This window comes from Botryllus schlosseri, chromosome 1, assembly GCF_051294905.1.
Source record: "Botryllus schlosseri isolate E-star chromosome 1, Bs_hap1, whole genome shotgun sequence".
Classification (NCBI taxonomy): Eukaryota; Metazoa; Chordata; class Ascidiacea; order Stolidobranchia; family Styelidae; genus Botryllus; species Botryllus schlosseri.
In genome coordinates this window covers 21,911,556-21,938,978 of record NC_137236.1, presented here as the reverse complement: position 1 = coordinate 21,938,978, position 27,423 = coordinate 21,911,556, and the positions used below count along the sequence as shown (strand labels likewise).

The 27,423-nt window shown below is 39.9% G+C and overlaps 1 protein-coding gene and 1 pseudogene across 1 annotated transcript in view; both read left to right on the top strand.

The window, feature by feature from the left end:
* The window catches only part of LOC145434218 (uncharacterized), a 77,054-nt gene that overhangs the window by 40,709 nt on the left and 8,922 nt on the right, over positions 1–27,423 (top strand). The window lies entirely within an intron of this gene.
* Positions 13,561–16,192, top strand: LOC145434212 (uncharacterized; annotated as a pseudogene).

The following is a 27,423-nucleotide window of genomic DNA, read 5'->3' as shown; positions in this document are numbered from 1 at the left end:
GAAAAATAAAATCAATCGTTCCTCTAGCTGTGCCATTCCCTCTGTGATGTTATTTAATGAACTTAATGATTTGTCGGAAATAGGGGCTGCTTTTGCAAATTCACATTATGAGCTGCAGGTTATCAGTCAATGCCCTCGAACAGAACTTTTGCAAAAATTGATATATGTGCCCAATGGATTCGGTGAATCGAAATTCCCTTTACCGGGGAAGCTCATGACGAATCTCTTGGCATTGCCACATTCCGCTGCATGCATGGAAATGAAGTATGCTGCACAATGCACATGGACACCTCCCCATTGTTTGGTTGAAGATGTAGGCCTACGGTAGAGAGCAAGATGCCACACAAAAGATATTATGTTTGATCGATAGTGTACAATCGAAAGATAATTTTTATGATGCCGTACAATTCGAAAGCGCCAATATTTGATTTTTTCTTACTCTGTTGAATTCGTTTCATTAATTTTCGTTGAATAATCATGCAGTATATCAATTCGTTTCATTAATTTTCGTTGAATAATCATGCAGTATATCATACATATGTATCGAATTCATGTGTGGAACACTGATAGTCTATGGATTTGTACCTTGTTCATCATGATTACTTGGCAACGGCAAATTTTTCCTGCAATTCACCAATCTAGTGTTTTTTCGCCAATCTAGTGTTTTTTCACGACACAATCTTGTGTTTTTCCAGACACCTAGAGTGGCAACACTGATCACAAGACTGCGATACAATGAAAAGATAGGAAGGTGTCGAAACAACTTGGAGTAGCTATTAAGATCAGACACCCACCTTAGCCTAGGCGAAGTAGCCTAAAAAAGAGGCATGCACACTGAATGAAAAGTAATGCAGAGAATATAAGACGCAAGCGACAAAATGAAGTGGCATGTGGCGGAGGGCGAGGTCGATGTTAGGTCGTGGTCCGGTTATTCTGAAGACTGGCTAGTATTGATTTAGAAGAAATGACTTGTATGCGGACATGCTCGGCGACTGTAGGATAGCCGGCGAGATGCTGTTCCACAATTGGGGTCCGGCATACTTGATAGAGCAATGTGTTTTCTTGTATTCAGTCCTGATCATATGGTAGTTGTTCTTCGTTGACGCGTTACGTCATTATGTTCATCTAGCTCAGTGGTTCTCTACCGGGGGCCCGCGAGACCTCTAAATTCACAACAGGGTTGATAACCTAATTTGTATTATTTAAGATAGGAAATTCACGAGGCAGTTTCTCTTATACTGGGAAAACTCAGGACTCACATGAACAGACTGGCCGTCTGAGATGAAATATACTAATGTGGAAACTCATTTTAATTGTTAAATTGCCTACTGATACAAACATGTTGCTGTTTAGCGATGTTTTTTTAAGGATTATGGAAAAATAAGAAGTTGTAGTAGTAAGGTGAAGGTCAATCACGATGACTTCGAAATGTTCGCAGAAATCCATTTTATTCTGTGATATACACAACCATTATTCCATATTAAATTCAAGATGAGTTGCTAGATAAAAACGACCAGGCTGGACGTTATATGTTCATTAAAAAATCTGTTTCTCAGTTTTGGTGCCATATTTGTCGCGGTGATACTCAAATGTGTCGTCACAAGCGCTACACGTTATTATCAAATTCACCACCACCTGTCTTTGTGGGAATGGATTTAAGGAACTCGTTCATATTAAACCGAAGGAGCGGATATTCAAGACACGCCAATGCAGTGCCGAGATAGCGTAGTGGTATAATCCACAGCTACAACACTAATGGGTTGTGGATTCGAGTCCGACCGAGGTTGACTCCAGAATTGCAACCCAAGTGTTGCAGGTTTATGTAGGCTCCCCCTCACCATCTCATCTGCGCTGTCTTACAAAAGCCTAGAAGTAGGCCGTTCTACAATTGGGCTGTTACAGAATCAAAAATAAGGAATATTGGCCTGGTGTATACAACCATTGTAGTAGACAAACACCATTAATACCTCACAGAATAACAACAACATCATGACCGCGTATTTGAAGAAATGCAGTTTCGGGATTCATTTTGAAATATAAAATGTAGACCTAATTTCTACATAGCCTAAATACTATGATGTTATTATCAATAAAAGTAATTTTGTTAGTGTTTGTCGCTAGCCTGCAGTTGATATTTACACAAGACAAATAACGATTGCACGGTAATTGAGCTAAATTCTAAAAGGTCCGTGGCGGTCGCAAAGGTTGAGAACCACTGCTCTAGCTAATCATTTTTAACGTTCCAAAATTAATTGCTAAATCCGGTTTATCATAATATCGTCAACTGAGCGCGCCTCGGTTTGCCATTGTTGATGTATTTCACAGTCATAGCCGTAGCATATAACTTGTAAAGTCGTGGTGGAATCAAAGTAGCTAATGTCCAGTTTTGAAATTTTGAGATCCATTTTTTAAAGTGATAGGAAATCAAGTTCTTGTAATATTTCCAATTTTGTTTTGGTCATATCTTGGTCATGTTTAAATTAATCTCATTGCCACAAAGTTGATCGTGATCAAACTATATGGCCGAAAAAAAATGATAATTTTATGTAAAGTTAATTTTCTTGAAATGTGTGAAATGGATATGAACTACTTTGATTCCACAGTAATGAAATTACTATGGTTTACTTACGGTAATGGCTGAGTATTGAGTGACTCTTTCACTGCTAAAATGAGAGCGGGGTTGGCGTGATCAGGATGCTGTGGAGCTTTATTGATGAATATTGATAGCGATGTCGCCAAGAGTCATGTTCATATGAAAATTCTAGGAATTGTCTTAAATGTTAGTATCATACCGTACCAATAATGTTCTCATGTTGTAGCCCACCGGTAACTGTATTTTATATGCACAAGCACATGTAGGCCTATAGATCAAGTATTGATCCTCCGACTTCAATATATTGTAGTGTAATTACATACGACAGAAAGTGCATTGAAAATACTGTTTTATTATGTAGTTAATGAATTGAATTGCAGCTGCACAGTACTGCAGTAATTGGCACTGATTGCCTGAAACGTACAAGAGTTATAGCCTACTTGTCAGGTTTGTTTTAATGTACCATTATTGTATTTCAATAGCCTAATGTTTTAAGAATTTCTATCAATTGTTTACTACATTACTCTGTAAAACATTCATAGTATGGTTAAAATCAAAAGCTACCGTAAATCTAATAGGAAAGAAAGGCTATTTTCACCTGATAAAAATACCCTACTCCACAAAACAGTAGGAAATTGAAGCAAAAAGATCTTAGCTGGGTAGAAAACTTTTCTGTACCATTCTGTTCTACAAGATGGACGTAATTGTACCAAAGTAAAAGCGATTATTATGCAGGCATGGCGTTGAATGAGTTCATTGTCGACTGTTAATGGATGAATCGACTTTGTTTCACCATAAATACTCATCCTGAGTTGAAACGAACAAAGTACCGTACTGTGTATTGTATCATAACCTAACGATAAGAATTGCGACCCTCCGTCTGATCATTTTACTGATTCCGTTTCCAAGCATTTTTGTCGGTTTTCCTTGGTATGTGGTGGTGTCTAAATATGAGTGGATCTGAATATATTTTAATGGCCAACTCTGATAGTGACAGTTTGGGTACCCAGGCAATATAGCCAGAGGGTTAAGTTAAACTGTGCATTCGAACATCACCTGAATTTCATGATACTTTAGTTTGTCTGCTAACTAAACATGCCTCTTTCATTGTCCAGCAATCCTAGCTATTTGATTGAGATGCAAATTGCAATTGTTTGATTTTTCGCTACACCCTGTTCATGAGTGCTGTATCTTCGAATAGTCTAGCTATATGTCTTGTTTCTAATGATAGCCTATTATGAGTATCTTGATCGGTGTTGTTATTAGTGCAGCACTAATGTAGGCTGGTTTCGGTTCACCCCGTTGATCATTATTCATGACTTATCAGCAACCTCAGCCAAGCAGATTAGTTCAGTTATTTTAATTCCATTACTTCAAAACAGCACTACATTTCTAATCCAATTCTGGAAGTCCTCCCACGACCATCACAAATCAGTGATTCCCATATACAAGTGAAAATGTGTCGTGTTTCACATTATCAGCCATCGTGATTCCCAGGAAACTTTAATATTGATGGCCATTGGCGATCAATGCTCCCCATGAACACGATAAAATCCAGATTGGTAAATAGTGTGACGACACAGCATACAGTTGCCTATTAGTGAGTCAGCACTATAAGCAGCTAATGCTAGACTGGAGATTTGATATGCTTCATCCAGATTACTGGGTCCAGGAAGCAGCTTTTCTAGTTTAGATCATGTGCAAATTGTCAAGGCATACTAATAACTGCAAATGTGTTCAAATACATGTGCTGAAGTTTTGGCTTTGGATATGCATGTTAGGCTAGGTGTAGGCTTACTTGCACTGATGATACTCATGTTTAAAGCTGATCAATTTCAGTTAAAATGAAATAAGTTATGGTACGATTACTATAGTTGCTTTGGAATTGAATGTAGCTAGTTTTGCTTTAGTTGGTTAGATATGGATATTCAAAGGTCATTAGTTGTTTTAGTTGCGGGTTTTTCAAGTCGGTAGTTTGCTGCCATTTTCTCAATTTTGAAAAGCCAGTAGTTCATAGAAGGCTAGTTGGTATTTTTGATATGTGCGATTGATAAATGAACGGAAAATGTGTATAAAACCTTGGAAATACACTAACGGTTGATTTAATTCAAGGATTATGCCAGTGGTTCTCAAACTGGGGGCGGGAAAGCATCTGAAGGGGGTGGGCACGGAGTCGCCTGACAGAAACGTAGTTTATGAACCTTAGATGATTCTAATTGGGTACCTACAGGATCCAACAATGGCAATAACCCTGATAATATTGCGACTTTAAATGTCATATATTATTGTTAAATGCTATATTGTGACTGATACTGACCCGTGGCCCTATAGCAGTGTTCGGGAACCTATGACTCGCGAGCCATATATGGCTCTTTTGGGTGAGAAATGGCTCTTTGCCAAATATTTATTTTGTACTGAATTGATTAATATTGCAGCGACTTGTTGGTAAATTTTCATCACGCCCAAAATAATTATTCTCGTGGCAGTATAAACATGTATTTGAGAGGTAAAGACAATGTCGTCTTCAGGTTTAGGGGCTCGGACCCCCTCTTTTCAAAATCATCAAATTTAAGTTACTGTCACGGCGGCGGCCAATGTAGTACTCGATAATTCTCTGCACACTGCTCGAAAAATTGAATTGTGCGTTACGTAAATTAATCAAAGAGCATAGCAGACATGGCAAAGACGATTTCCAAACGCAGATTTCAGATACACGTTGTTTTCCTGATCTACGGCGTTAAATGAACAATTGTGGATATGACATTCACAATTACAAACTCGAATTACAAACAACGCCATAGCTATCCACTTTCTTGATTGGTAAGTATAGCTATATGTAGCACCGGCGATAACATGTATGCGTGTGGCGCAACGTTGTTACCGAATACTTTGAGAATTGAGAGGTCGATATGTATTTATATTTTCGGAATTAGTGTGACAGTCGCATTCGACTAATACCAGTTATAATTTGGGCGATTTTTTTGACATGTCTAAAAAAGTCGAAATTAGGTCAATATTAAAAATCTTCCGTTTTTTAGGTAAAAAATCGCCCTGGTTTTAATAAATTCCAAGCTACTTATGATGAATTGCGTTATCAATGGTGAGGCTTGGCCCGTCTGTGCCTTACTTCTTGTTTCGAGCTTCATTTTCGAAACATTAAATACCAGTTTTTACAGAGAATATATGGCGCACACGAGGAATCTCATATAGTGAGTTCGAATTAGTGCTACCATGACGTCACAAATTTTCAATTGTGACGTAACAGTTGATTGGCATGTAAGGCTCTTTGGGAGTTCAGATGAAAAATATAGGGCCCATATGGCTCTTAGGACAAAAAAGGTTCCCGACCACTGCCATAGCCTATAGCCTACCAATCAGCAGATGTCTCTGAATTAGGATTAGCTGTTGAATGCTTGTAGTTTCGGTGCTTTTATGGTCGATCTGTAAAGCATCTGTGCAGAGTGCTCGAAAAGACACAAAGTTGTGAAGAAATAAGATATTTTCTTACAAGTTCATGATATATGCTATTTTATATTGTGTCTTTTGAATTTACTAAGCAAGAATTTAAATCAAAGTGGCTCCTACGAGAATACTCATACTCAATTAAGATACATTTTGTAGAATGCCACTCAAGAAGGCTCATTTTACGGCTACCCAAAAGTTATCAATTGAATGAATGATACTCTTGCCGAGCACCTACGACGCCAGGAGAAAAACTGTTTGTCTTGTCTAAAAGTGATAAGTTTGAATGGCGTGAGGCGCGCTCAGGGGCGTATTTAGCCGAAAAAAAACACGGGGGGTACCGTACCTTTAGAAAAGGGAGGTTTTTTTTAAAGAAGAGGGTGTTCCTACTTCTAACCCATTGATCAGGTTAAATGCATGCACAAATGCAGATATTACCACTGTCAGATAATCTTACTCATGTTTGTTACTTCTTCATTCGCATATACAAAACTAAGTACAACTAAACATAACATTGTAACCCGTAAGTGAAGATAACAGCAAAAAGAGAGACAGTGAGGTATCTTGACCTTAATTACAAAAGAGATGATGTTATCACGAAAGTGCGGGCAGATCATATTACAGCACAGCGGTTCGCTCAAATACGAACACTCGAACAGTGAAGATACGCAGATGAAATATAGTCTGTTTTTGTCTATATCAGTGGTTCCCAAACTTTTTCGGTGTGAGGGCCAAATTTAGAATTTCAGAGTACGGTCGGGGCCGCACAAATACTATGGCTATGGAACGGACCCAAACAGTGATCATGGCTATTTCTGAGTAGTTTTATTGCCCTGGCGAGATTTCAAAACTGTACACTGTTTACCGCTACTTATCTGCTGCATTGGGTGTGCATTGAGTGAATCAGCTTTTCTCGCCTAAACGCGCGAAGCGGGAAATTTCTTTAGTTTCATGACTGAATTGGTCAATATGATCGGGAATTGCATGTATTGCTATCAATTTTCATCCTGTCTCTGTTCACGTAATCTGATTTACCGGTATAAGAGCTGAGTGAGATGTGTTTAAAAAGGTGTAGGCCCCCTCAATAGTAATTAAACAGCTCTGGGAGTATACCCATTGGCAGGAACGTAACAGCACTTCGTCAGGACCCCGGGCTCCCAGAGGGTGATGAACTTACCCCGCATGACGTTGTTCGCTTTTGCCACGCAAGTAAAGTTGTACTGTTTAGTGAGACAGCGCGACGCGCGAATATTTCGATAATTCATGATAAAATCTATGAATAAGATCGGGAATCGCATGGTTGTCCTCTTTGCCCACGTAATCAGATTTACCGGTATAGCTGAGTGAGAGGTGTCTTTTAAACTGCAGACCCCGTAAAATTAAACATCGTCGGACGGGGGGACCCCTAGGTATTACTTCTTTACATGATGTTATTTAGTGACCTCCTGTCTGCTATAATTAAAAATGTAGAATTGCCCAAACCTACTAATCTGAAAGATCACACGATTTCGGATTGGTATTTTCACTGGCATATAATTTCTTCCTGCGGGATGGTATTTGTCTTGTGAGGTTCAGATTGCCAAGACAAGAACATTCGGCGCGAGTCATTTAGGCGCCTATATGGCTAATCAAACCTATATGTACTTTGTATATATAATGAAGTTTTTGGTATTTCGAAGTTTTTGGTCAGCACAAAAGCAGTCGTTCATGGCCAAGGTTTTCTCGCTGCTGATCGTTCTGACACACTTCTTGGAGTCACATGTCTTGGTGCGTTGTGGTGCGGTCATGGCCAACGCTGATATGCCCATTTCTATAAATCTTGAGTGTTTTTTTCTTGAGGAAGAGTACCCAACATAGGCGCCGAGTTACGGGGTGGCTGGGTGGTGGCCACGCCATGCAACATCCTTAAACGCCCGCGGTCTGTCAATTAGCGAGTAAATGCCAACTATTTACCATTTACCGATACGCACGGGAATGATTTAATTCGCAGCTTCGCCGGCGACGATTGTAGATTGTAATCCGTGATTACTAATCATACAATCGAAGTAACCTCGTCTACGACGTCGTTTTCGACATGTTTGCGCTGAGAAACAACATCTTGTCTCTTAACCATACAGGAAAATTCACTTTCAGCTAAATTGCATTTGCGCCCATATTAGTTTACAAAATAATTCGTGAGTTATTTCCGTGATAGTCTCTTTAATTGGAGGCTTGGAGCGCGAAATAGGACAGCGTGTTTGTGTACGCCTGCAAACTGAAAGTCATTCCTGCGCAAAGTGGGTATATTCATTACTCTAACAAGGCTTTGTCAATTTTTATCGGAAAATGCAATAATGCAGCTCAAATGTCGATATAGCCTAATGAGTAAACATTTGTCGCGATGTCAGACTCGGAACCCCATTGTGCTGTACGCAAGTTGAGGAATTACTGATTAGATGCACGCTTTCTAGTGTGCTATCATCTGTAGGCTACTAATTCTTGTCTGCTTTATATACTCATATTCGCTCGGTGTCACTCGTCAGTGTTTGATTTGTGATTAATACTGAGCTCATTGTGCAGTGCACGGCGTCGAATTACGTTGTAAAATATTGATGCAACACGAGATTTTCGGTGGCGCAAATTCTGAATTTATTCGATTAGTTTGTGCGCAACCATATCGCGGATCGAATTTCAAACCTTTGAGATTTGTATTTCTATTGATAAGATCGCGGCATGCGCCAATATTGCTCTTGCTGCAATAACACGTGGATAATAATAGCGCACCATTTTACGATCAAATTCGACTGGTTGATCGGGGCCTACGTTTTATCGATGCTGCGTACTGCAAATTAGCGAGAATAATTCGTATGCGAATAAGTCATCGACAGCTCATGTGCACTATCGTCGGTGGTTTGGTTTAGCGCGTCCGCATGCAGGGCGCAGGCCTGCTGCCGTCCGCAGAAACACGTTCGCGGAACAGTAACAATCTCTGAATGTAATATTGTTTGTGTTTATGTATCTTTTGATCAAAACTTATGCCCGAGTCTAAACTAATTGTGCTCGTTGCCATTGCCGAATCTGGTTATTTAGATATATCTAGCTCACCCTGTAATTGTAATTATTGTGGGTTTACGGCATGTCTGCATTTTCGTTATCAGCGCAACCTTGCCGGCGTATTGGACAGTTCGATAAAACTGATCACCACTATGTATTTTGCACAGTGTAATTATACTGATTTCAGCCAACTAACGATCTTTATTAGATGTACAAATTTGACCTCATCGTTAGAATTATAGATATCATCGCTCGCTCCGAGTAACACCATCTCTTATCGCGAGTTGACGGCCAAATATACGTTTACCTTCTACAATTCAAGTGCATTATTTGCATCGATGAGGACCGCAATCCGCGTTTAAAATATTTTGTGAACCTTTTTTTATGATAAATATTCTTGGAGCGCAAAGTTGAACAGTGTTTTATGGTGTGTGCCTGCTAGTTGGAATTTATTCCAGTGCCCATGATATTATTCCAATTATGCTTTGCGAACATAAATCGGGAAATGCAGCAATGCAGTAAAAAATCGATGTTTTAATCAGCAACCAATTGTCACGATGCCAGGTACCCAATACTAAGTAAAAACACATTGTGTTGGCGGTACGGGATAATTACTGATTGGTCGCACGCGTTTGTAATCATCACTCTTGTCTGTCTTTTGTGTTCCAGAATTGTCGCGCCGTGTTACTAGTTACTGTGCTTAGTCCAGCGATGAATGCTGAGGGAGAACTCGGCAATCAATGACCTAATTTCGCAATCAACTCAGCGGCAGATCGCGTCTCATTACATTGTGCGATATGCGTGCACAGACGAATCTTGCTAATTGATTGCGGCCGCGCGTAACACTGATAATACTTGTTGAATCGCAACTGAATATTAGCATCAGAATGGTAATTTCAAAAGGACGGGGTTTTGCATTTCAAAAGGAGGGGGTTTCGACACCCCCTGGCTACGCGCCTGCCGCCACCCCATGCAAAAATAAAAGTCGGCACCTGTGGTACCCAATAATCAAAATATGTGGCGAATTGAAATCGCGCCCAGCGCGAAAAATTTTTTGAAAAGTTGCGTAAATTTTCAAAAAATACTTCATAACTTATGCTAATTCACGAAATAATTTTGGGCCCCCTTCGATCTCGGCCCCCCTCAATTGGGGGTTTGGGGTGCGGCAGTTACGGCCCTGACTATAGGACTACCAATTATGCTGCTTTTAGCCGGCAATGCAGTATGCATCTTGGAGTATTCAACGGTGAGTCACGTGCTGCACATCTAGTTACCATAGGGTTACCATACGTCCTCTTTTAAGATGATTTGTCCTCTTTTTTGATTTGTCCTCGGAGGACGCCCAAATGTCTTCTTTATTGAGATTTTGAGGATTTTGGTTACATATAGGGCCAAATTCAACTGATATACATTAAGTCAGCACTGTAGGAACACTACGGCGGCAATTTTGGGAGCTGGACCGGAAAGTCGACCTTTTTGTTCAGTCAACCACCTGTTAATGTGAAAGAAAAACTGTATTTTCCGGGAGTTGAGCCTTATTTTCATTTTTCGTCAAGCGACCACGAAGTGAGGAAATTTTACAATTTTTTTCGGATTTTCCTCCGGTTTTGAAAGTTATCAATACCTATTTATATCTATAGCTACTACACCAGTGGTTCTCAACCGGGGGTCCGCGGACCCCTAGGGGTCCGCGAAGCAATTTCAGGGGTCCGCGAGACCTCTAAATTTTTAAAATGGTTGATAACGTAATTTTTATTTTATTTATTAATTCGAGAAAGCATGAGGCAGTTTCGCACCACAACTGCTAAAACCTTATGACTCATATCATCATAATAATCGTTTGACATGAACTATCGTAGTGTGGAAATTCATTTTCATTGCCAATTTTCCAATAACTTGCCGATACAAAGATATTGCTGTTTAGAGACGTTTTGTTGGGGTTTGTTGCCAAAATAAAAATATGGAGATAGTAAGGTCAATCAGGGGGACTTCGTTATGTCTTCTCGATTTGAAGTTGTCAGTCCCATCAAATTAGTGAACAGTCGTTTAAAATAAAAATTTCCGAAGTATTTCCCAAATTTGTACCAATGCAGGGATCAAAACCTCGCCACGAAATCCATTTTATCCTGCGATAGACATAACCACTATTTGAACAGCTTCTTGGGGGCACAGAACTTCAATATACAATTGCATAGTATATTCATATTGAAATGAACCCGAATATTGTCGGCTGACAGTCGTCACAAATCGGACGATGCTACTTTTGAAGCTCGACTATCAGATTTGGCGCATTCTTATCGCGGATGTCCTATCTACAAAGCTGTTTTTTGATGAACAAGGAGTGTTTCGTTGCTATCAAAGCATTACGCTCCAACCTTGAAATTTATATCACCAGTTATATTGGTATGCAGCCTTGTCTTGTTAATGTTCAATTGTTCCTGGCCGAAAGTGTTTGCTCGTAAATATATTGTAAACCCGAACAGAAAAAGTCGTTTCATGACAGTCTTTCTCAGGTTGGGAAACATGGTTCCATTATTTGGCGCATAAAACGTGTCTATACTATTAGATTAGGCTTTCACTTTGACGGTAGGAACTCTCTGCGGGCCGATCAAAATGCCGTTGCGGGCGGGATTCGACCCGAGGTCCGTATGTTGCCCGTCCCTGCGCTAAATGCTGGACGTTATATGTTCATAAAATATATGTTTTGTTTCATTTTGGTGCCATAAATGTTGCGATCACACCAAAAGTATCGTCGGAAGCGTTATGCGTTAATACTGCATTAGCCGCCATCTATATTTGCGGAAATGGTTTTCGGCCCTCCTCATTCATATCAAAACGAGGACGCGGATTTTCAAGACACGACAATGTACTTCAAGAAATACTGCAGCAAAATTAGCTTTGAAATAATAAAAGTCTACCAATTTCTACATAAATAGTACGATGTTATTTTCAAGAAAAATCATGATTTTGTTGTTTATCACAAGCCTACAGTTCATAATTGCACAAGACAGATGAAGGTTGCACCATAATAAAGCTAAAATTGAACTAAAACTTGAGGGGGTCCGCGAGGGTCCGTGACGGTCAAAAGGGGTCCGCGAAGCCAAAAAGGTTGAGAACCACTGTACTACACGTTCAACTGGAAACTTAGGGCACATTGCATTGAAACAGCAGTGACGTAACGTTAGCAATCTATACTCACAACTTTCCTGCAATTCTATAATTAAAAACTACAGACGCCAAGCCAAGCAGGAGTATTTTATAAATATAAATTTTTTTTTTTTTGGAATAAATCGATTTCTTAATATATTTTTGGGACCGCGCTTGTGAATCACTAGTCTATATCGATTGTTCAGCCTGTTTTTGCACAAGCACATGATGTGGATTAATTTTTTTCTAAATCAATATGATATCTACTGTCTGCCAAGATAGTGTTGTATTTTTGGTGTTTGGAGATGGTGAAGACCAATTAACGCTTGAGCTTGTGGATTGGTTGGATATTTCTTTCATAATAAATTGAAAATTGTGGCCATTGCATTCTAGGTCGTGACGACTACAAGCCAAATGTGTGAACAAGCCTTGTTGAATTGTTGTTACTGTATGCTGGTAATTTTCGATCGCTTAGCATATTGACTATTGGTCAGCAGTCATTTATTTTGTCTTTAGTGATTCCGCAATATTGCTGTCTGTCAATATATAGGCCTTCATATTATAGATAGGGTACATATGTTGAGCATTTTACTTTTCTTCTTTTCATTTTTAAGACAAAGTTCTGTGAAAGTGAGATGTTGGATTTTGTAATTTTTCAAACTTAACCGCATTTTCTTTGTGTTTCAGACTGGATTGCTATAAAAGGATTCTAATACGTTGTGATAGCTCATTCAAAGCTATTGTTGAATACTTGTTTTCAATCACGAAACGGTTGATGTCTGTACTCGAAGAAGAAGTTCAAGGATAATCCAGAATAATGACAAGGGATATGTGTTGGATCTGTGGAAAGAACTTCCATTATCATGACAGATTGAAAAGTCACCTGCAATTACACCTTGAAGAAAGAAATAATGAATGTGAGATCTGTGGGAAAGCATTTACCCGGCTTGGTGACTTTAAAAGACATGAAAATACACATACTGGAGTAGAAAACTACCAGTGTGAGATCTGTGGAAAAGCGTTCACCCTGCCTGGTGACTTTAAAAGACATGAAAATACACATACTGGAGGAGTAAAAAACTATGAGTGTGAGATCTGTGGAAAAGCGTTTACCCGGCTTGGTGACTTTAGGAGACATGAAAATACACATACTGGAGTAAAATGCTATGAGTGTCAGATCTGTGGAAAAGGGTTTAACCGGCTTGGTAACTTGAAATCACATGGAAATACACATACCGGGGTCAGAAACTATTCATGTCAGATTTGCGGAAAAGCGTTTAGCCAGTTTTATTATCTGAAAAGACATAGACATATACATACCGGAGTTTAAAACTATGCATGTCAGATCTGCGGCAAAGCGTTCACGCGGCTTGGTGATTTGAAATCACATGTAAATACACATACCGGAGTCAAAAACTATGCATGTCAGATCTGTGGAATAGCTGTAACTAGCCTTGGTGACATGAAAAGGCATGAAAATACACATACCGGAGTCAGAAATTATGAATGTCAGATCTGCGGAAAAGCATTTATCCGGCTTTGTCACTTAAAAATGCATGGGGTTACGCATACCAGAGTCCAAAACTATGCGTGTGAGATCTGCGGAAAAGCTTTTGCTCTGAATGGTTCCTTGAAAGCACATGAGAATACACACACAAGACTTGAAAGTTATGAGTGTCAGATATGCAGAAAAACTTTTAATCAGCTTGATTACTTGAGAAGACATGGACATATACATACCAGAGTCAAAAACTGTGCATGTCAGATCTGTGGAAAATCATTTACCTGGCTTCATGAATTGGAAAAGCATGTATTTAAACATACTGGGGTCAAAAATCATGCATGTCAGGTCTGCGGGAAAGTGTTTGCTCAGCTGGGTGAGTTGAAAAGGCATGGACATACACATACCAGAGTCAAAAATTATGCGTGTGAGATTTGTGGAAAAGCTTTTGCTCTTATCAGACGCTTGAAAGCACATGAACTTACACATACCGGAATAAAAAAGTACGACTGTCCGATATGTGGAAAATTGTTTGTGCGACTAAGTAACTTGAACACACATGGAAATATTCATACTGGAGTCAAAAACGTTAGGTGTGAGATATGTGGAAAAGCTTTTAGTGAGCTTAGTAGCTTGAAAATACATGAGAATACGCATACTGGACATAAAAACCATGAGTGTCAGATCTGTGGAAAGGCATTTACTGGGCTTGGTGACTTGAAAATACATGGATATACACATACTGGAGTCAAAAACTATCTATGTCAAATCTGCGGAAAAGCGTTCAGGCTGCCAGGCCACTTGAAAACACATGTTCCCACACATACCGGAGTCAAGCAATATGAATGTCAGATCTGCGGAAAAGCGTTTACCCGACTTGGTGTCTTGAAAGCACATGGAAATGTACATGCTGGAGGTAAAAACTATGATTGTCAGGTCTGCGGTAAAGCGTTTACCTTACTTGGTAACTTGAAAAGACATGCAAATATACATACTGGAGACAAAAGCTATCGATGAGAAATCTGCGGAAAAGCGTTTAGCCAACTTGCTGACTTGAAAGCACATGGGAATACACATACTGGACATAAAAACTATTAGTGTCAGATCTGAGGAAAAGCATTTACCCTGCTCGGTAGCTTGAAAAAACATGCAAATATACATACTGGAGTCAAAGAATATGTATGTCAGATCTGTGGAAAATCGTTTTGCCGGCTTGTTCAGTTGAAAACACATGAAAATACACATATGATAGAGTGAAAAACTGAGTGTTAGGCCTGTAGAATAGCGTTTACCTGGCTCAGTCACTTGAAAAGACAAAAAAATACACATAGCGGAGTCGGAACCTATGAGTCCTAGATCCGTGGAAAAGCATGTATTTACAATGCAACAGTGTTAATTTAAAAACATGCAAGTATGTTCATGCCAGAGGTAACAAGTACTGTGTGTCTGTGATGTCTCTGGAAAGTCATCACAGTGAACAGCTAGTTTTCTTAACCACCTGACGCATCCCATGTGCTGGAGTCTTTGAATCATAAAGGATCGATAACATTTTATATTGAATAAATTGTCAGCCATAGAACTGTTTCATACATTCATACTAAATGGTTGGAAACGTTAATGTTTTCAAGCTAATGAACCGTTTCGTCATTCAGGTGCGGAATGTTACTGTTGATCCACAAATTTAGGACAACTTTAAAATGAGCAAACGAATAGATGATGATCATTATGATAATTTTCAACCCAATACAATAATATGGACGGAAATGCCCTAAAGGATAACATGCCGTTTCCAAGGAGCCGTTTATTTACTCTGCCAGCACATTAATCTGATTTATTATTGCAATAGAATCTCTACTAGGTATTTTGCATATATGTCTGTGTAGCAACTTTTTGGGGTGCGTCATTAACGGGCTCGTATTGAAGAAATGGTCGCATGCCTTTGTCATCGTGTCACTTAATCTCTCCCACGTCTCTATTTATTGCTGTCACAGGTTTCCCAATTCATTCTTTTCTCGCTCATCTTTTACTCACTTGCTTCATTATGTGAATGAGAGTATCTCTCCTGTTGTTTTCACATTTAAATTGAAATGAATGCTTACTAACTGAAGAATTTGGTTTGCATTGCACCAATCAGCTTCAATAGAACACTTACGGAATGGTGAATTGCGCGGTGTTTGTTATTCGGAAGCAGTTTCGTGTGGTGTGGATGTTTGAATTTTTGTATTACAGTGTGATGATCCAATGTAATAATTTATTATACTAACCTTTTAAACTGCGAATACATCATCCATTGCCACATTCTCTGGTAATTAGCAGTCTGTGCATATCAGTTTCAATTTCGTTTAAAGTTGTAGTGTTGTTTGTGGGTATCTTGTAAATATGTGTTCGTTTCTGCCATCCATTTCATAGAGCTTGATGAGATTTTCACTCCTTCATGACATCCCGTCTCGTTCAGATTAGTCGTTAATCATAGCGCTACAATTGGAAACTTCTCATAGTCTGATATTGTATTCTTCCAGCTTTTCGCTGGTAATATCTCCTATTCGCAGCAGTATGCAGCATCCTTACAAAGACGACCTGAAGTAAAGAGGACCCACGTTTGATTTGTGAAAGACGCGATAACAATGACAAGTTATCCTTATGCATATGCACATTTGGTGGATGGATACTAGGACATATCCTGTCGGTAAAGCAGTTGTATTAATATAAATGAATTTCAACTTGGAGCTTTCCAGACAAGATTTACGGTTTCCATAAGAAACCCCTCACGATCAATAGAAATTTGTTCACAGTGTGCAACTCAATGATGGCAACTCTGCTTCATTTAATAGGCCAATAGCCAATAACAGAGGTTCCGAAAATATAGCCTGATCAGGGATCATGAATATGCACAGATTTTTGTAACATGTGTGTTTCGGTCCAAAGAGAGATATTGCGAGAGAGAGTGAAGTGCGACTTTCTAAGGTTAAAACACGATATAACGTTAACATCTTCCAGCTCTATCATGATAAGTTTCTGCCAAAATCATCGGCATTCGTTACCGTATTTTTCCATGTATAATGCGCAAAATTTTACTTACTTATAAATGGGTACAGCAAGCCTTGAAAAAAAATCCCTCGATCAAAAACCTGAAATCACACATTTCTTCATGTTTGTTTAAATCGCGCATCACCTCTAGCCATTGGGCCCGTAATTCGTATTATAGAGTGTAACGCACTGCTTAATAGAGAAGTGTGTTGCCAATTAACGAATAGCGCCTTTATAATTAACGAGAGTCGTCTGCAAAGCACGCGATCTCTTGCTGAGTTGGTTTGTCGTTTGTACGCGAGCGAAATTAGGTCGCTGACTGCTACAAGCGTGCGCGGCAATCCTTGTTGATTCATCGCGTTAATGACAGGCCTTCACAATCGCATACACAAGAGGCCAGGCGCGCAAGATATAATCGCTTGCGTAATCAGTCGCATCTCCAAAAGGACTGGTGCGCCCGACATAACCGTTGGCCTGAGCAATAGCATATGTAATTGTAATAGGCCACATGCACAAGATGTCGTGTGTCGCTAGCGTGAGCTATCGCGACGCCGATCTCACAGGCTTTGGGTACTATCTACTCTTGTTTAGAGACAATGCACTTATTGTATTATGATTAGCGATCATCATGTCATGATTGTTCGACAGTGACATCGCAAAACAGAACAACATCGAATACTAAACCGCAACTGTTCATGTACTAATGTACTGCGAATGCATGGTGCGTACTATACACGGGAACGGGCTTTTTCCCAGAATGTGCACGTCATTTTAAGGGTGCGTATTATACACTGGGGCGCACTATATTCGGAAAATTACGGTAATATCTTCCAACTCAATCATGATCACTTTCTGCCGTATGGGTAAATGAGGTCGCAGAACAAAAAAAGCACTGAGGGTGTGATATAAAGAATATAATTCTACCTTTCAGTGAAACAAATCGTTTTTTAGTGCTTGGTTCAGTTGAATAGCTAGCCTTGAATCATTCAGGGCACAGTATATAGTAGCCTACTAGTGGAGTCAGAACTATAATCAACTACTGCTAGACTAGAGATATTGATATATTTCATACATATACAAGTGTATACGAAGCAGTTTTTCTACTTTATTTCCTGTCCAAATTGTCTAAGTATAGCAATAGTCGTAAATCTGTTCGAATTAGTGCGCTTAAGTTCCTAAAATGCGCATTAGGCTATGTACTTGTACGGAGGTTCATATGGAAAGCTGATCCAATTCTGATAAAATTAAAAACAAGTACGGTAGGCTAGTCGCTTCGAAATGGAATCTTGTTACTTGTGTTTTGGTTGGTTAGCTGTGGATATCTAAAGGTCGTTAGTTCTACTTATATTTGCTCATTTAGAAAAGTCAGTAATTTATATAAGGATGGTTTGTATTGGTGATTCGTGTGATTGATAAATAAATGGAAAATATGCTACAGACCTTGGAAATCCACTGACGTTTAATTTTAAGTAAAGGATTAGGCAGTAGGTGATCCGTGTGCCAAAGTTTTCTATTGGAATCTTCAGATTTCCTAATTTATCGAAATAGAGGGCTAAACCGTGGCTTAGCAAATGACTTGGCATTTTCATTGTCAGTTGCATGATTATGTCAGATTCTTTCCATTACTTAAACATTTTGTTGCTGGTTGGATATTTCTGTCATAATTAATTTCGAACTGTAGCCAATAAGCCATCACGCCCTAGGCTAGGGGCGAGCGACTTCTCTAGTCAGCGGGCTGGATAGGAGGACATGAAGTACTCGGCATAAAGCATCGAGACCAATAACAGTAGTCAATGAATTTTTTAACGTAATGTACTTCAATAGCTGTTGAAGTCAATGAGATATCTATGGTCATTGGTCAGTCAAAGTTGTCAACTCTGAATTCATGTTGGACGTACGAACCCTTAGTAGCCTAAAGACTACACACGGACATGAGTTAGGTTGCAATGCCACTCTGTCTTGTTAATGTTCATCGTCAAAAAAGTTTGCCTCTTTGAATTGTTTTATGGTATGCTGGTAATTTTGGCACCATTGCGAATTGACTAGGCTTTTGGCAGCAGTAATTCGTTTTCTCTGAAGTGATTTTGCAACATTGCTGTTTAGTAGGCCTAATATACATATGATAGAGACATATGTAGAGCATTTTACTTTTCTGGCAACTGTAGGCTGCAGAGTCATCTTGGTTGAAACTGTGTAGCCTACTCGCAACATCCAACAAGCTTTCAGTACTTACAGACAATCTGCTCTAGAACCGCGTTGCACAATGTCCAGTAAGTACAAGTGTGCATGTCATGAGCAAACAATTTACTGTTTCAGCAATGTCAGCGTGGAACAAAAAACTGTCTCTGGTTGGATGCAGACTCTATTCGTACCATTAAACGTTTTTCCCAGTAATGAAAAGTGATATCATAAGCTATTTTGTAATGTATTTGAATAATGGTATTGAATAAGAGCTTACTTGATATCGATGGTGACAATAAATACATCATAATAGCTATAGTGTAGCGAGCGGTGAGGTGATTTTATACCAGGGCAAATTTTCTTCATCATGCTCATCTTTTGTTCACAAGGCACTGTATTTGCAACTATCTCAGTGGCTTGGCTTCAAGGGCAGTTTGGGGTAGTTGCAGTGCCCTGTCAGATCATAATTTATCTTTTCGAACGTTAGTCGTGTTCAATAAAACTTTTTTTTTCATATTTCATCGGCTTGGTTGTCAAATCGTCAGGTTACTAAATTTGACTCCATTCCAACCGGTAGAATCCGAGGTCACTCAAATTGAGATTTTGGTCATTTTTGAAATAATAGTATTTACTGTGACCAATTTCGTCACACTGACATGACCAAAAATCGTGTTCCAGGTATGCCTGGAGTTGCAGGGATGTTTTTTCCACTTGTTTTGATCTTGGCAAGGGCTTAGGGTGGTGTTTGAATGAAGACATCGTCAGTAAACGAAAAAAAAGAGGATATGACACAGATTATCTGGAAATTGGTCCACTATGTTGAAATAGACATGTTAAAACGACGGTGAGATAATATTCAAATAGAGTACTTTACACACTGAAATTAGCGACCACGAAAAAGAAATGAATTGGTAAGCAGTTAAAATACAGGTAAATATATTCCTCAAGTGATAGTCATATTTAGGATTTTTATTGTCCGACCAGGTTAGATTTCACGAAATCTATCCCATTTATGCCTTGATTCAAAGTTTTTACTGATTGCAAAGTCGTCATTCCCAAAATCACATCCACTGAGACATCAGTTGCATTCCCCAGCAGCTCAGTGTTCGAATATTTCTCCGCTACTTCACATTGACTGATCCAGGGCGTGGAAATGCTGCTGATTGCAATTCAGAATGGTATTTATGAGCTGAAAACCATATTTCTGAAACTTTACATAAGCGTTGATACTAAAGCTTTTTATTTGCTCGAAACTTTGCAAGATACAGGGAAACCAAATGGTAACTCAATGAGCTTACAGAGCATATTTGTCATTTTCGGGTCTCTTGATATCATCTGGACCTCCTTGTCATATAGTAATAAAAAGCATTGGTCTTTCACCACGATACATGGATACAATTGGGTGGCAGTAACCGAATATGGAGGATGACATTAAAAGAGGACGATAACATTTGATATGAATAGGATCTGTCACGATGCCCATTAGTCTTATAATTCGCCTGTGATAGTACTTTAGGAGTGCTGCAGAGCAAATAATAAAATATCATATAATATCACATTGTATCGTGAAGAAATCTACATCGGACCAACAAAGAATATAGATAACGACTATCACTTCAGGAATATATTTACCTGTATTTTATGTGCTTATTATCAGTTTTTGTCCTGTTAGTGGTCGTTAATTTCAGTGTGTAAAGTACTGTATTTGATAATTATCTCGCCATCGTTTTAACATGTCTATTTCAATGAAGTGGACCAATTTCCATATAATCCGTGACAAATGTTTTTTTTTCGTTTACTGGCAATGTCTTCATCCAAACCCCACCATAGGCCCTTTTCAAGATCAAAACATGTGGAAAAGACATCCCTGTACCCATGTATAGTGCGCACCCTGTATTCCCAGTACATGAAAAGTACCGTAATTTTCCATGTATAATCCTCAAAATTTTCATGATTTTTTGCCCTAAAATTGGGGGGTGCGTATTATACATGGGAACAACACGCTTGAAAAAAATCTCCCTCGATAAAAAACTTGAAATCACACCCTTTTTCATGTTTGTTTCCAATCGCGCCTCACTTTCAGCCATCGTGCCCAGTAATTCGTATTATCAGTGTAACGCGCTACCATGTAGCAAAAAGCGTTTTGTCAATTAACGAGAGTATCATCTGTACAGCACGCAATATCCTGCTGAGCTGGTTTGCTGTTTACACGCGAGCGAAATTAGGTCATTCATTCATTGATTGCTGAACGCGCGCACAGCAATCCTTGCTAATTCATCGACAGGCCATGTGCGCAGAATATAATCGCTTGCGTAATCAGTCGCACCTCCAACAGGCGTGGTGTGCACAACATAACCGTTGGCCTGAGCAATCGCATCTGCCCTCGTGCGCGAGATGTCGCGTCGCCGGCCTCGCAGGCTTTGGCTGCTATCTACTATCCTATAGAGGCAATACCGTTACTTGTATAATGATTAGCAATCGCATCTGTAATAGGCCTCGTGCCCAAGACGTCATGTCGCTGGCCCGAACTATCGCATCGCCAGCCTCGCAGGCTTTGGCTGCTCTCTACTATCGTTTAGAGACAATGCCGTTAATTGCATAATGATTAGCGATGGTTATGTCATGATTGTTTGACAGTGACATCGCAAAACAGAACACCATCGTGTACTAAAACACAGCTATTCATGTACTGCGAATGCAGGGTGCGTACTAGGGATGGTGTGAACGTGAGGTTCACGTTCGCGTTCTGTGTGTGAACCTCCGATATTTAGAGGTTCGCGTTCACAAACGAACCTCGGTAGGTTCTGCACTGTGAACCTTTTTCATATATTACGATTTTCACTTCATCATAACATCTTTGGTTGAAATTTATTGCATTTCAACTGCGGGCAATTCTATGCATGGCGTTGTCAGCATAAAAAATCAACACTAAACAAGCATGTACCTTGACCATCTCAGAAATTTTACTTGCTTTGTTACAAACGTTTGCTCGAAATATCCAGCTTTCCGTTTGTGACTCTCTGCTGTGAGCTTGACCCACAATCTCACAAAATCAAAGGCGAAATACACTACGTGTATCGATAGTCAGCGAATGATGCTTATTCAACCAATTGACGAAATTGATGTCTTTGTCTGATGTAAATAATCAAGCAGGCGTATGGGGTCAATCTTAATTTCATGTGTTTGTTGTATCATAAAATCCAAATCCGTGCGATTGGGGTGTTGGCTACTGCTCTATAACTTGTTAATGGGGTAATACCGGTAGCAAGTATAGAAACCCTCTGCTTCACCATCACCGTAGCAATACTCAAACGCCAAATACATTGTACGGTCAGGCCTTAAGCGTAAGCATATGTTCCCTTGCAAGTCCTTGTCGAAATTGTTGGCAAAGCGATGAAAGATATTGATTTTCTGGGATGATGATATAAATTAATTGCCCAGTTGATACATCTGGTGACGTTTAAAACGTCAATATGTACTTCAGCATTGTGGCATTATGTAGCCCGAGTCGTCGCTAGATATAGTGTACATCAATGGTTCTTAACAGGGTTGTAACCAAGTCACAAGGCTCCGAGTCACAAGTCAATCTCACTTTTATATTTTTGACTCGAGTCAAGTCGAGTTATTTTCAATTCCCACCGAGTCAAGTCCGAGTCCAAGTCAGCGAACAGAGGATCGAGTCCGAGTCATGGTATTATGACTCGAGTCCGAGTCCAAGTCATTGTGTTGACTGCTCAGTTTCCAGTTAAAGTCTTCCTAAACCCACTTTTTTAACTCTGTTTGGTGATATTGAATGGTTCGCATTTATAATATATCAATTTTCCTCACTTTTAGCAGGTTCTGGTCGCATTTTCAAGCACCAGTACCAACAGACGAAATCCCAATAGTGTGTTGGCTTCAAAATTACAATGAAAGTCGGTCTTGGCCGTCTGAATCTCGAGTCAATGACTTGCTTCGAGTCATTCGCAATGACTCGAGTCCAAGTCGAGTGATACACAGATTGACTCGAGTCGAGTCGAGTCATTTCCGTATTTTGAGAAAATGAGTCGAGTCGAGTCATCCGAAAATCGTGACTCGAGTCATTACAACCCTGGTTCTTAACCTTTCCCCAGCGCCCCCCAGGGGGCGCTGGCGATCTTGAAGGGGGGCGGAAACGCTAAGGGGGCGATATGGGGGGCGCTGGGCTCAGGGGGGCGGTATGGGGGGCGCTGGAGAAAAATGGCTTTGCGCAGAGGTCTCAAACACGCGGGCCGCATGCGGCCCGCGAGACCATTTTGTGCGGCCCGCGCAAGTATTTCAAGAATTTCAAGTATTCAAGTGCCATATATGTTTTTTAGATATAAGAACTTCAAGTTCATGCTAAAACTAGTATAAAAATCACTGAAATCCCAACAAACGACACTATCACATCACTTTTAAAAGTTACCATGCGGTACAAGATCAGCTATGACGTCACATTTCTAGTTCATGATGATAAAACATGACCCTTTGATGATTCGTTACTGAAAATTGTGATTTGGTTTGGTGCAACCTTCTCGTAAAATTACTCGATTTCGGATTGACTGGGTGATTAAATAAAAATGACTCGAGTTGAGTCGGGTCAAACGGTAAAATCAGAGAAGGACTTGCCAATCGGAACGGTGACTTGGTAATCCAACGGACACAACAATCCATGAAACTGTCATGGGGGATAGTAATATGTCAAGAGGTCGTAGCTTGCGCTGCGTCGGGTATATAGCTATCTAATCAGGTCAGTATGGCAACCATTGGTATTCTGTAACACCCGCTAACTTGGTTACATGCTGGGTGTTGTTTGTTCTCTTTATCCATGTTATTATCGGTGGCGAGTACGCCAGTAGTAGCCTAAGCACTACAGCTGTAACATCAATGAATTCTCCGATTGGACATTTCAATTCCTAAGTTCTTAACCAGGGTCCGTACCTCCATAGACCCCATCGGGGTACGAAGCACCACATCAGAGTGTACGAGATGCATTGTGGAAGTAGGCCTATATGCTGCGGAATATTTTCTTGGCCAATTAATTCAGCAGGAAATAGCCTTCGCGCTACGGGCGATTTTATGTGAATGGGCATCCTGATTTTAATATAGGTACCGTCGGAAATTCTGTTGAAAATGGACAGGGTCTATGGGAAATCTTATTGCAAACACACGGGTACGATTGCTAAAAAGGTTAAGAAGCAATGCTATTACTATAGCTAAATAATAATTAATATTCGAAGGCAAAATCGAACGCTGAATTAATTTGACTTTGGCAATGACAGTAACAATTGCGTATACTTAACACGACAATATCAACACCAGAATTAGGCTACACCGGTCAAATGCTCTGATATCAGATCACTATCGTCAGTGATATTTAAATATTCTTCATAAAATTGTGGCACGTCAAAGGTCCACTACCTGTAATATTAGAACCCGAAAGTTTTACAATGTCATAATGCATCCTCTCGCATGATGTCTAAAACTCATTAATTAAAAAAATTGTGCCCGGCACAAATACAATTTTATTGAAATATTTGAAAATGTGATTTTTTTAGGTGCCAAGCGTGAATAGCCTATATTACATTTCCACGATGTTTTCGGAATGTCTGTCTGCGAGGTCGCGTCAAATAAAGCCGCCTACTTGGAAATTATACATTGAATATCCCTATTATTGGTGCTGCGGCCCGCGGGGTCATCAAAACTAGGAAATTGGCCCGCGAGCCCATTTGAGTTTGAGACCTCTGCAGTAGATGATGTGGTGATGGGACATATCCCTAATGAGTATTCAGAGAAAATTAACACCGGAAACTTCGTTACATATAGCCTTCAAAATACATATAGGTTTAATTGTCCATGGGCGCCTAAATGACTGACACCGAATGTCCCTTTCTTGGCAATCTGAACCCCAGAAGACGAATTCCATCTGGCAGGGAAAAATTATATGTCAGTGAAGAAATACCAATCTCGAATCGTGTGCGTCTTTTAGTTTAGTACGATTGGGCGACAGGGATATTCCTGTTTGACGATATACCCGTTGAGCGATTCTATATTTTTGATATTGCAGACAGGGGATCACGAAATAACATTATGCAACGAAGTCATACCAACGGGTTCGCCAGCCCGAATATGTTTAGTAACGGGCCCTACAGTTTCCAAGAAACCTCACAATGTTCGCTTTAAGTTTTGATGAGTCTGCGCACACTCAACAACTCACTGCGGTGACCCTTGGATAACAGTGCGTGACGACTAAAAAAGGGTAATAACTTCGGATTTGTTGTGCGCAATGTAGATTTTCTGTGTGCAGAGACCGTGTCAGCACTGCGCACGTGCGCAGCTTAGAGGGAACATTGCACCTCACTCAGCTCAACCGGTAAATGTGTTTACGTGAGCAGAGAGAGGATAAAAATTGATCTCAATTTACATGCAATTCCCGATGATATTGACCAATTCAATCATCAATTAGTGAAATTTTTCGCACTTCGCGCGAATAGGCGAGAATAGCTGCCTCAGTAAATTGACACCCAATGTAGATACCTAATAGACTATCAGCAAATAGCGGACAGCCTAATTGGGGTCTGGGAGTGAAGTCCCCCCCCGGAAGTTTGGTTTATCACCCGATGGGGGCCCAGGACCAAAGTTTTTTGTTTGGGGGAGGCTGACGAAGTGCTGTTACGGCCCTGGTAACGAATAATTGTACCTGCGGGCACGCCCGAATATGTTTAATTATCAATTACGTGCCTTTTATTTTCCTCTACAACAGCTCACTCAGTGCTACTGGTAAATCTGATTACGTGGGCTGAGAGGATAAAAAGTTTATAGCGACTGATATATGTAATTACCACCTATTCATTCATGCATTGTGGAAAATTTTGGTACCTAGGGCGACCAGGCCACACAAATTTTGCTGACCATCAAAATCAGGATACGGCCCTCCCTCTTACTCATTGTCTTTATTACATTCCTTACAATATGAAGTGGGGGGGGGGGGGGGGCGCTGGAAGAAAAAAGGTTAAGAACCACTGGTGTACATTAATATAGGCTATCACTTCACTGAAATGTAGGGTTGGAATTAGCAATATGACGTCACGTGACGTCATGAGGTTCACGTTCTGGTTCACACAGAACCTTTCCAAAAGGTTCGCTTTCACACGAACCTGAACCTTTCAGAGGTTCACACCATCCCCAGTGCGTACTATACATGGGTACAGGCTTTTTCCCAGAATTTTCATGCCATTTTAAGGAAGCGTATTATACATGTGGACGTACTATACTTGGAAAATTACTGTAATATTTTAGTATTCGATAACATTCTGTTTTGCGATGTCATTGTTGAACAATCATGACATAATCATTGCCAACCATTATACACTTAACGGCATTGTCTCTAAACAATAGTAGATAGTAGCCAAAGCCTGCGAGGCTGGCGACGCGATTGTTCAGGCCAGCGACATCTTGCGCACGAGGCCTATTACAGATGCGATTGCTCAGGCAAACGATTATTTCGTGCGCACTAGGCCTGTTAGAGATGAGACTGTGATGTTTAGGCCAGGGATCACATCTTGCGCACATGGAGTGGTATATATGTGATTGTTCAGGCCTGCCGTTGACCCCGATGTTTTAACGTGCAGCACAGACCTAATTCCGCGGCAAACAAAGCAGGGGATCGCTTGCTGTTGTACAGCGCAGACGCTAATCGACAACACGCTTGATTAAAACAAACATGAAGAAAGGTGTGATTTCAAGTTTTTTATCGAGAGATATTTCTTTTCTAGGGATCATATCATCATCGGGAAAATTTTGCGCAATATACATTAAAAATTGCGTTAGGTCCTGTTCCACGTTTGAGAGTAAGAGCTCATTGCGGTGGAGGGGCGCTAGACCATTGAAATCATGAAAAGAGGCATGCTAAAAAAAACCACAGGCCTAGGTTGTTGCAGACTTGCATACCGTATTCATCTATCTATGTGTAGAAGTGTGTTTCTGTTCCATATAATGCTCAGTGACGAACCTCTGATCTGGGTAAGTCAGACTCATATTGTTTATACAATTATAGGCTAGAAATCGTGATGGAAGTATTTCATTTGATATTTGGGATTGGGAGTTGGGACCATTATATCAACAACACTTTTTCAAATTCACATTTCCCCTCCAGCCTATTGCAAAGTAGAACTGCATTGTGTACAACTGTTGTCTATGTGTTGTCTATATCGTACATTCCCCTTACATCGTAACATACTAATAATAAAAATATATTTATTTTTGGTGTGTTCGGCTTGGGTGGCGAGATAGCACTAAAACTCAGATTTTTGACGCGGTTCAAGAAGTTAAATAACGGCTACTTGATATATTAAATTAATTTCAGGTACTACTGTGTTATGATGTAAATGAATGAGGTGAGGACTATTGACCTCCTATATTGCTACCTACTGTAACTTTTCATTCTTTGGTATAGGAAGTCTTAGATCTGGGGCCAACC